The sequence below is a fragment of the Henckelia pumila genome, chromosome 1 (genome assembly GCF_033568475.1).
Source record: "Henckelia pumila isolate YLH828 chromosome 1, ASM3356847v2, whole genome shotgun sequence".
Lineage (NCBI taxonomy): Eukaryota > Viridiplantae > Streptophyta > Magnoliopsida > Lamiales > Gesneriaceae > Henckelia > Henckelia pumila.
Window position 1 is genome coordinate 146,677,454 of NC_133120.1, and position 12,643 is coordinate 146,690,096.

General features: G+C 28.8%; 1 non-coding gene across 1 annotated transcript; it reads right to left on the reverse strand.

Annotated features, from left to right (window-relative positions):
• Positions 1-3,180: 3,180 nt before the first annotated feature.
• Positions 3,181-3,291, reverse strand: LOC140876831 (small nucleolar RNA R71). The gene has a single exon (XR_012149063.1). It is a non-coding gene; the product is annotated as a small nucleolar RNA R71 (small nucleolar RNA).
• Positions 3,292-12,643: the final 9,352 nt, after the last annotated feature.

Genomic DNA, 12,643 nt, shown 5'->3' on the forward strand with positions numbered 1-12,643 from the left:
ATGATTCTAACTCGTACTTCCACAACAACGACACATGAAACCCATCATGCATCCCTAACAACTCTGCGCTTGCTCAAAATATAAAACAAATTACCTATCTCCTCGACAATCGTATAAGAACCGACAAAACGAGTAAATTTCATTATATTCCCAAATCGGTAATATTACGGAACAATGATACCTTCAAGAACAACTTAATATCCATTATGAAATTTTAAAGGTCTATGCCACTTATTAGTAGTGCTACACTTAATGGTCCTGGGCTTATGTTCAATCCCTTACGCAACGACTAAGAAATCCATAATTTACACCTCAAGTAAAAATATACCACGAGTTATTATCCACTTATTGGATTAGGCGGTCTGTAAGTACCAAATAATTTTAACATATCACCTGAAAACATATCTCAAATCTCTAGCTCAACTTGATAGCAAGTTTGGAAAATCCAAAAATTCCCAAATTATTATATAATACAGCCTGAACTCATATTTCAAGAACTTAGTACCCAACTAGGCACCTTGACGAGTTTGTAATTCGATTGAAAATGCTTTCTCATTGTTCCTCAAGTACCTTAGCATTTCACCGGTAAATAAATCTACAGCTTATCCTGAAAACTGTCTGAATATTCTATTCGTCATTCTGTACCCATATTTGATGCATTAGTCTTACCGGTTGATATTCACAAAATCTTAGAATGCTAATATAATGTACCCAAAAGTGCCTAGGGACAACTCTATTTCCTATCTCGTAACTGTTAACCCATTCAACTTACTTACTTTTAATGATCCCATTTAAAATTGAAACAACCCATTCAAATAATTCACTAACTAGCAGTCTACTCGCTAGAACTAAATAAAATTAACAGTCGCCATTCCTCAGAACACAACGATAACTTAGGATTTTATCTTAGTACTAATACTAAATTCAAACGGCCTAAACACTTACTATGTGATGAAACTTAAAATTTGTAATTATTTATATGTTAAAAAGTGTGTTTTAAAATTTAAGTTTAATTAAAATTATGAAGTTGTATTATTTTAGTGTTATGTGTTTATATTTAAATGTTTTACTAAAATGTTGTATTTTACGGTTTGCGCAGGTTTGGTAAAAATAAAATTACTCAAGCTACAGAGGTCATAATGGAGTAACCTCAAAACCTGTAGAATCACAAAAGAGGCATCTTCAACTTTGTAGAAGACAAGAAATTCCAAAAACTTCATTAAGATGATCAAAATAATCAAACATCAAAATGGAGATAGATTTACTTTTACTATGACCAGCTTGGAGTAAAAATATCATAAGTATTTCATATTTTATCCAAAAGGGGTGAATGAGTTGTCCAAACACATCTACACAAAATATCCTACGTGTTCTATGTTGAAAAGAAAGGCTGAATCGGTGGTCTAAGGCATCAAACATGACAATTAAAGTTGGGTCATGGTATTGACATTCAAGGAGACAAGCACCCACCAACTTTACTATTTCACATTTAATGAGCCTTGGACTCTTGCTCTCATTTGGCCTATAAATAGATGTGTTGTATAAGCTTTGTAGTATGCAAGAGTGTAGAGAATTCTTCATTTGTAAAATAAATATTGTGTGTGTGAGAATAAAAGTTTGAGTGTGCAAGTTTCTCAAGTTCAAGTATGAAATTTCTTTTATCTTTATTCTTGAGTTTCATGTTAATGGAAAGCTAAATCTATTTATGTCAAGGTGAAAAGGTTTCATTGTTGGTCAAGTAAGATTGTTTATATTTTGTATATTCTTTTCTTTTCTATTTTTATTTTTACTAATTGATCTTTATTTGTAGGTATAATTTTGGATGATTTGTTGTTATCTATTTACATCAAATGCTTGGTACCTTGAATGTGGTTACCTTGATTTGTTGTCAAATATGATACAATAAATACTACAATAATTATATACTATAAATATATGTATCTATTTATAATAAAGTCATATATATTATTTAGACGATAGCGTGACACTGTCGGTTGTTCTAAATAATATATTGTGATTTGAACTAACATTTACTTTCTCGCATCTAACTTTTACTTTATCGCAACTAACATTTACTTTTCCGCAACTAACATTTACTTTCTCGCATATAACATTTACTTTTCCGCAACTAACATTTACTTTATCGCATCTAACATAAAATCATATATTTTATTTTGACGATAGCGTGGCTCTGCCGGTTGTTCTAAATGAAATATTGTGATTTGATCTAACATTTACTTTTATGTCAATTTATATTTATGCATTTATATATATATTATGGGTACCATGTATTAAATATCGACTGATATTAATATAGTGGGAACTATATTATATGATATACTTGTTTAAATATTTCATTGTTCTTTTATGTTTATTCTTATTTTAGTTTCTTTTATTTATTTTTATTAAACAATCTTAAATAAACCAACAATGAACCTTTGAAACCTTGACAATTTTATAATTTGTGTATTTGAAGTTTTATAATAATATTTTCATCTATAATATATTATTTCTAAAATTAAACTTACAACATCCTCTCCGTGGATCGATCTCGTACTCACGAGTATATTACTTGCAGACAACCTACACTTGGGTGAATTACAATTTAAGTTGTAGCAAGTTTTTGGCGCCGTTGCCGGGGAGGTATAAATTAAGTTTAATTTTGTTATTATGTAAATAGTATGTTGTTTTTTATTGTATGATTGTTTGGAGTCGTAAACAAAGTGGTAGACTTGTTCGAGTAACTGAAAATATTTTAAACATGGACGATAATTCTAATAATCAAGATGATAATAATAATAATAATCATCATCAAGAACATGAACAACCAAGAACACTTAGGCACCATATGAATCCAATAAGAACTAGTACACCATCTTGTTTAGTTTTTCCTCCTGATGCATCTAATTTCAATTTTAAGCCACAAGTCATTCAACTTTTACCAAATTTTCATGGCTTAGATTCTGAAAATCCATATTTGCATTTAAGAGAATTTGAGGAGGTTTGCAACACTTATAATGATCAAAATTGTAGCATGGATACTGTTCGATTAAAGCTTTTCCCTTTTTCCTTAAAAGATAAAGCTAAAACATGGTTGCAAAATTTGAGATCAAGTTCAATAAGATCATGGGAAGAAATGCAACAACAATTTCTAAAAAAGTTTTTTCCTTCCCATAGAACAAACTCTTTTAAAAGACAAATTACAATTTTTTCTCAAAAACAAGGGGAAACATTTTATCAATGTTGGGATAGATATAAAGAGTTACTTAATACATGCCCACATCATGGTTTTGAAATATGGAGAATAATTTCTCACTTTTATGAAGGTTTAATACCTAAAGATAGGCAAATGATAGAATTCATGTGTAATGGAACTTTTGAAGATAAAAACCCAAATGAAGCTATGGAATATTTGGAGTCATTAGCAGAAAATGCTCAAAATTGGGATAATATAGGCTCAATTGAACCACCAAGTAAAACCAATAATTCAACAAATGGGGGTGGTATTTATCATCTTAAAGATGATGTAGATATTCAAGCTAAACTTGCATCTTTAGCAAGAAAAATCGAGTCATTAGAAATGAAAAAGAGTGATCAATTAAAAAGTGTTCAAGAAATTGTTTGTCATATATGTGACACACATGATCATCTTACAAAAAATTGTCCTACTTTGCCTTCATTTAAAGAATGTCTCCATGAACAAGCCAATTATGTTAACAATTTTAAAAAACCAACATTAGATCCTTTTTCACAAACATACAATCCTGGTTGGAGAAATCATCCCAATTTTAGTTGGAGGAACGATAATAATGCACAACCTTCACAACAACCTTTTCAAAATAACCAAAATCATCAAGGTTATGCTCCTTATATCCCACCTCCAAGAAAAAATTTTGAAGATGAAATTCATGCATACATTCAAAAGCAAGAGTCTATCAATATTCAAAACATTCAATCTATGAATGATTTGAAAGAAACTCTTGCAAAATTTGCATCTGCACTTAATATTCATGAAAAAGGAAAATTTCCATCTCAACCACAACCTAATCCTAAAAATCAAAATCAAGAAAAATTTGATCAAGTAAAATCTGTTATTACTCTTAGAAGTGGTAAAATAGTTAATGATCCATATAGTGATGAAAACAAAGATCAATTAAACTCAAAGAGTAAGGATTCAAATCCTGATACTTTTGAGAAAGATGATGCTTTGAGTCCTAAAAATAAGAAAATTGATGATAAAATAAATAAACATGTTCCTTTTCCTCATGCATTAGTAAATAATAAAAAACAAAAAAATGATTCTGATATTTATGAAGTTTTTAAACAAGTAAAAATAAATATTCCATTATTAGATGCTATTAAACAAGTGCCTTCTTATGCAAAGTTTTTAAAAGATTTATGTACTGTAAAAAGACAATTGCATGTAAAGAAGAAAGCATTCTTAACGGAGCAAGTAAGTTCTATTATTCAAAATAATTCTACCTTGAAATATAAAGATCCCGGTTGTCCAACAATTTCATGTATTATTGGAAAAAATAAAATTAAAAAAGCTTTGTTAGATTTGGGAGCAAGTGTGAATTTAATTCCTTATTCAGTTTATGAAAAGCTTAAGTTGGGAGATTTAAAACCTACATCTGTTACTCTTTTACTAGCCGATAGGTCAATCAAAATACCTAGAGGTATCGTAGAAGATGTGTTAGTTCAAGTCGATAAATTCATATATCCTGTGGATTTTATTGTCTTGGATACACAACCAATAGAAGTACATAACGAAATTCCAGTAATATTGGGACGTCCATTTCTAGCAACTTCAAATGCTTTAATTAATTGTCGAAATGGAATAATGAAATTGTCTTTTGGAAATATGACTTTAGAACTTAATGTGTTCAATTTATGTAAACAACCAAGTATTAATGAAGATGAAGATGATAATGCAATAGAAACAATTGTGGAAGAAAATATACACCAAAAAAACTTAAATCAACAATCTGAAGTTTGTTTAGTGGAAAGTTTTGATTCAAAAAATGTTTTTAAATCAAAGTTATTTGAAGAAATTAATGAACTTGAAGAAGTAAAAGAAAATGATCATCCAAAACTTGAATTAAAACCCTTGCCAATAGAACTAAAATATGCTTTTCTTGGTGAAAATCAAACATATCCTATTGTAATATCTTCTACCCTCTTACCAAAACAAGAAGAAGATTTAATAACACTACTTAAAAAACACAAAAATGCAATTGGATGGACTTTGCAAGATATAAAAGGTATAAATCCTTTAATCTGCACACATAGAATTCATTTGGAAGAAAATGCTAAAACATATCAACAACCACAAAGAAGATTAAATCCACACATGAAAGAAGTTGTTAAAAATGAAGTTTTAAAACTATTAGATGCCGGAATTATTTATCCAATCTCGGATAGTAAATGGGTAAGTCCAACACAAGTAGTACCAAAAAAATCAGGCATCACTGTTATAAAAAATGAAAAGGGAGAATTATTACAAGCTAGGATTCCATCTAGTTGGCGTATGTGCATTGATTATAGAAAATTAAATGATGCAACTAGAAAAGATCACTTTCCGTTACCATTTTTAGATCAAATTTTAGAGAAAGTGGCAGGTAATCCTTATTATTGTTTTCTTGATGGGTATTCGGGGTATTATCAAATACCAATATCATTAGAAGATCAAGAAAAAACTACTTTCACTTGTCCGTTCGGAACTTTTGCTTTTAAAAGAATGCCATTTGGTTTATGTAATGCCCCGGCTACTTTTCAAAGATGCATGCTAAGTATTTTTAGTGACATGATTGAAGAATTTGTGGAAGTTTTTATGGATGATATAACTGTTTTTGGAAACTCATTTGAAAACTGTCTTAAAAATTTGGAAGAAGTTTTAAAAAGATGTGAAGAAAAAAATCTTGTTTTAAATTGGGAAAAATGTCACTACATGGTTAAATCCGGAATTGTGTTAGGGCATGTCATATCTGAAAAAGGAATTGAAGTTGATAAAGCTAAGGTTGATGTTATTGCTAATCTACCATCACCAAACACGATCAAAGAAATTCGATCATTTTTGGGTCATGCGGGATTTTATAGAAGATTTATAAAAAATTTTAGCATAATATCGAAACCAATTTCAAATCTTTTAACAAAAGATGCACAATTTGAATGGACTCAAGAGTGTGAAACTGCTTTTAAAAAAATAATTAATCTTTTAACTACATCACCTATTTTACAACCTCCTGATTGGTCTTTACCATTTGAATTAATGTGTGATGCAAGTGATTATGCTGTAGGAGCCGTGTTAGGACAAAGAAAAGAAGGTAAACCTTATGTGATCTATTATGCAAGTAGAACATTAAATAGTGCTCAAATCAATTATTCAACAACTGAAAAAGAATTACTTTCAGTAGTGTTTGCATTAGATAAATTTCGATCCTATTTAATTGGTTCTACTACTATTGTTTACACTGATCATTCTGCCATAAAATATTTATCAAATAAACAAGATGCTAAGCCAAGATTAATAAGATGGATTTTGTTGTTACAAGAATTTGATCTTGTAATAAAAGATAAAAAAGAAAAAGAAAATGTAGTAGCCGATCATTTATCAAGAATAATTTCTGAATCATCTCAAAATGAAATACCAATAAATGAAAATTTTCCGGATGATCAACTATTTTATGCTACTACTATGCCTTGGTTTGCTAATATTGTAAATTTTCTTGTGACAAATAAAATCCTTCTCATTGGAGTTCACAAGATAAAAATAAATTTTTGAAAGAGGTCAAAAAATTTTATTGGGATGATCCTTATTTGTTTAAGTATTGTCCTGATCAAATTTTTCGACGATGCATACCCGACAATGAGGTAAGTAGTGTCATTAAATTTTGTCATTCTGAGGCATGTGGAGGTCATTTTTCGTCAAAGAAAACAGCTGCAAAAATCTTTCAATGTGGATTTTATTGGCCTTCTTTATTCAAAGATACACATTCATTTTGCAAATCTTGTGAAAATTGTCAGAAAATGGGTTCAATTTCAAAACGAAACATGATGCCTTTAAATCCAATCATGATTATTGAAATATTTGACAGTTGGGGAATAGATTTTATGGGTCCATTTCCATTATCTTTTGGATTCACTTATATTTAGTAGCTGTCGATTATGTTTCAAAATGGATTGAAGCAATTGCATGTAGAACTAATGATCATAAAGTTGTGATAAAATTTTTGAAAGAAAATATTTTTAGTCGATTTGGAATACCTAGAGCTATAATAAGTGTTGGGGGAAGTCATTTTATAAATAAATCATTTTCTTCGTTGTTAAGAAAATATGGTATTACACATAAAGTCTCTACTCCATATCACCCTCAAACGAATGGTCAGGTTGAACTTGCAAATAAAAAAATAAAACAAATTTTGGAAAAAACAGTCAATCCAAATCGAAAAGATTGGTCTTTAAGATTAAGTGATGCATTATGGGCATATAGAACTGCATTTAAAACATCAATGGGGATGTCACCATACAGATTAGTTTTTGGAAAGCATTGTCATTTACCTGTTGAAATTGAACATAAAGCTTATTGGGCAATTAAAGCGTTTAATACTAATTTAGATGATGCATCTAAATCAATAAAATTGCAATTAAATGAACTAGAAGAATTAAGAAATGATGCATATGAAAATGCAAAGATTTATAAAGATAAAACAAAAGCATTTCATGATAAAAATATTATGAGAAAATCTTTTGAAATCGGACAAAAAGTTTTACTTTATAATTCTCGCTTGCATTTGTTTCCAGGAAAACTTAGATCGCGATGGTCTGGACCATTTATTGTTAAATTTGTCTATCCTAATGGTGCTGTTGATGTTGAAAATCCTAAAAATAATAATGTATTTAAAGTTAATGGGCAAAGACTTAAACCGTTTATAGAAAATGAAGTTCTTAATGAAGAGTTTATGCCTTTATATGATCCAACTTAATTGTTACTTATATTTTTATTTTATTTTTGCAGAAATTAGGACACTTCCCGGTTAAGTGGCGGATAACGGTACTCCGTGGCTCTTACAGTCGGTTAAATTGGTTTCCCACAATAACTGATCAAAAAAAATATATATATTTCTTTATTTTCAAAATGGAAGAAGCTATCAAAGAACATGGAAAATATATTTGTTCTTCTGTTTCTAAAAAAGTTCGAAGAATGATTTATGAATGCAGACGTGAAAGATTGAGAATGCTTATGCAAAAAGGAATTCCGGAGGATATTCGTCTTATAATTGAAGCCAAGGTTCGAATAGGTGGCGAAGTTCCAAAATTCTTATATGTTCGAAATATGTCCGGACTAGGAAAAAGCACCTATGCGAAGAAAAGGAGGGCAAAAGGGTTAGATGTTTGTCATAAATGTGCCAGATGGACTTGTAACAAACGATGCAGATCTTTGGGATGTGTTTCCACAAATAGAGAAGATAAAATTGATTTCATTAAGAATGGGCTGAGTAAAGAGTCATTGGATGATATCTCATTGACTCTTGAGACGCATTCTAGTGGATATGTACAAGGTCAACTTCTCCGTTTATGGAAACTATTCCAAGCGCAGCGTCATGGTAATGGTCTTGGGAATCTGACTAAAAAAGACCTTATTTGCCAATTTATAAGAAAATTGGATGGGAAGCCAACCCTCAACTCATAAGAAGACGTTGAAGTCATCATTGATTCAACATGTTACGAAATGGTTTGTGTTTGTTCCTCATCTTCAATAAATTCCAGGTGATATCTCTTTCATCATGTACTCTTTATTTTTCTTGTAAAAAAAAAAAAAAAATTAAAAACAATGTCATATTCAGGTTTGGGCGAGGGTTTATCTCTAAAAAAAAAAAAAAAAAAAAATTTAAAATTTAAAAATATATATATATATTTCTATAATAATATTTATTTTTCTTTTTCAATGGCAGAGTAAGGAGTCAAAAACTCCTGACACGCATTAGTTTTTATTTATCATTTTATCACAATAGATTAGATTTTAATATTCCGTATATATTTAAATTGCAAACTACTAAGAAAATGAAGTCTTTTTGTATAGATGTTTATTTATTATTCTTTTTATCAATTTAATAAAAAATATATAATTGATGGGATATAAGTTATAAATAATATATAATTGTGTGTTTTCAAATACATATTTTCTAAAACTTTTATGAGTATATAATTAAAGTGATATTGATTGAATAAATAATAACATGTATAATTGAGGGAATTAATTTGTAAAAGTGCAATAGTTACTCACATAAATTTTGTGAGTGAGGGGTAAGAATTGAGAAAACAACTTATAAGCTTTTATTGATTATTAAGAAATGGTTGATTACTAGATTAAACCCATTTTGAAAAAAAAAAAAAGAAAAAAAAAATGAAAATTGGCTGCAAAGTTGTTTGAAGTTTGATTGTAAAGATGTAGAGTATTAATATCTCTACTATAATTATTAATGTAATAGATTTACCTCATAAAAAATAAAAAAATAAATAAACTTTGAAAAAAAAATGTTACATTTTCAAAGTTTATTGGAGGTATTTGATTATGTAAAAACAATTTTGCAGCCAAGCAAAAAAAACAAAAAAAACAAAAAAAAAAAACAAAAAAAAAAATGGGTTTATTCTTTGTAAATCATCCTATCTTATTTTCAATATTAGGTTATTTGATTGTCTGCTTTACTAGCCATTTTCAAAGAGTGTATAATTTCTTCCAACTCCATGAGTGAAAAACAGCTATATATGAAATACTTTAACCCGAGAGAATATGGAGTTGAGACTTTTACATTAATATTCTTGATGATATACATGTTATGAAAATGATTTCTATTATCCTTTTAATTATATTATTCTCAAAGTTTTTAGAAAATATTTATGTAAAAAAAAAAAAAAAAATTATATATATTTAATATTTTGATATTGTGTGAAATATATATGTATAGCCCATCCAATTACATATTGATGTATTGGTTGATAATGAGATTTATAAATAAACATATGATCTCCTCACAAGTGTGTTTTTAAAATTTCAAAGTTTGCAAATTTGAATATATATATTAAGAAATAAAAATCTAACTTGTGATTTTATGATATTTTATGATATTTTATTACTAAGGGACTAGTAATTAGCCGGTTTGGGGGTGTGATGAAACTTAAAATTTGTAATTATTTATATGTTAAAAAGTGTGTTTTAAAATTTAAGTTTAATTAAAATTATGAAGTTGTATTATTTTAGTGTTATGTGTTTATATTTAAATGTTTTACTAAAATGTTGTATTTTACGGTTTGCGCAGGTTTGGTAAAAATAAAATTACTCAAGCTACAGAGGTCATAATGGAGTAACCTCAAAACATGTAGAATCACAAAAGAGGCATCTTCAACTTTGTAGAAGACAAGAAATTCCAAAAACTTCATTAAGATGATCAAAATAATCAAACATCAAAATGGAGATAGATTTACTTTTACTATGACCAGCTTGGAGTAAAAATATCATAAGTATTTCATATTTTATCCAAAAGGGGTGAATGAGTTGTCCAAACACATCTACACAAAATATCCTACGTGTTCTATGTTGAAAAGAAAGGCTGAATCGGTGGTCTAAGGCATCAAACATGCCAATTAAAGTTGGGTCATGGTATTGACATTCAAGGAGACAAGCACCCACCAACTTTACTATTTCACATTTAATGAGCCTTGGACTCTTGCTCTCATTTGGCCTATAAATAGATGTGTTGTATAAGCTTTGTAGTATGCAAGAGTGTAGAGAATTCTTCATTTGTAAAATAAATATTGTGTGTGTGAGAATAAAAGTTTGAGTGTGCAAGTTTCTCAAGTTCAAGTATGAAATTTCTTTTATCTTTATTCTTGAGTTTCATGTTAATGGAAAGCTAAATCTATTTATGTCAAGGTGAAAAGGTTTCATTGTTGGTCAAGTAAGATTGTTTATATTTTGTATATTCTTTTCTTTTCTATTTTTATTTTTACTAATTGATCTTTATTTGTAGGTATAATTTTGGATGATTTGTTGTTATCTATTTACATCAAATGCTTGGTACCTTGAATGTGGTTACCTTGATTTGTTGTCAAATATGATACAATAAATACTACAATAATTATATACTATAAATATATGTATCTATTTATAATAAAGTCATATATATTATTTAGACGATAGCGTGACACTGTCGGTTGTTCTAAATAATATATTGTGATTTGAACTAACATTTACTTTCTCGCATCTAACTTTTACTTTATCGCAACTAACATTTACTTTTCCGCAACTAACATTTACTTTCTCGCATATAACATTTACTTTTCCGCAACTAACATTTACTTTATCGCATCTAACATAAAATCATATATTTTATTTTGACGATAGCGTGGCTCTGCCGGTTGTTCTAAATGAAATATTGTGATTTGATCTAACATTTACTTTTATGTCAATTTATATTTATGCATTTATATATATATTATGGGTACCATGTATTAAATATCGACTGATATTAATATAGTGGGAACTATATTATATGATATACTTGTTTAAATATTTCATTGTTCTTTTATGTTTATTCTTATTTTAGTTTCTTTTATTTATTTTTATTAAACAATCTTAAATAAACCAACAATGAACCTTTGAAACCTTGACAATTTTATAATTTGTGTATTTGAAGTTTTATAATAATATTTTCATCTATAATATATTATTTCTAAAATTAAACTTACAACATCCTCTCCGTGGATCGATCTCGTACTCACGAGTATATTACTTGCAGACAACCTACACTTGGGTGAATTACAATTTAAGTTGTAGCACTATGCGGCTACGAGCCAATTCTCTACACAAGAATTTGAAATAATAATTGAAATTATGATCCACCCAAATCCTCATCATGATGGATCATGAAAGGAAATATACATACAAGTAATGCTGCTGAATATGAAATGAAATAATGCAAGCATTACAAACAAATGAGCTGAAAATAAAAATCTAGATTAGTTAAAACAACTCACTCATAATTCAATTCTAGAAATGAATGAATAATAATGGAGGCTCCATGAATAATGAATATGAGTAACAAAATGCAAATATCGTGATCATTCATCCATGGGTAATGAAATCATGCTCAAACAATCCAAGCACAATTAAGAGCAATCAGTGCGACTTCGGTCGAGATAAGTCCACACAAGTCAATAATTAAGGGAAACAACGGTCCTAAGACATATTCAGATGTCAACCACAACATGAGTCGATCACCAAAAAGAAAGACAAAGTGGATCTTACTCACATCAACATGCGGCTCTAAAACCAAAGAAAAATTTCAAAAAGTGCGAAATATAAACAATATTTTATTAAGAAGTTTAAGCAAGGTCAAAGTAGCAGAATACAACGTTGACTGATGTCATACGAATCCATAAATGAACAACGGATGTGCAAAGAAATTTCGGATACTCAAAATTATTTGTTGCAATAGATACAAGCACAAATGAAGAATAAGAAAATAATTATCAAAATAATAGTTCACATAATTGAAAGGCTCATAGTAGCCGACTCACTATTTTCCAAAATCACATTTGCCCAAATAACAAAAGAAAACTCAAACTATCCATAATAATATAA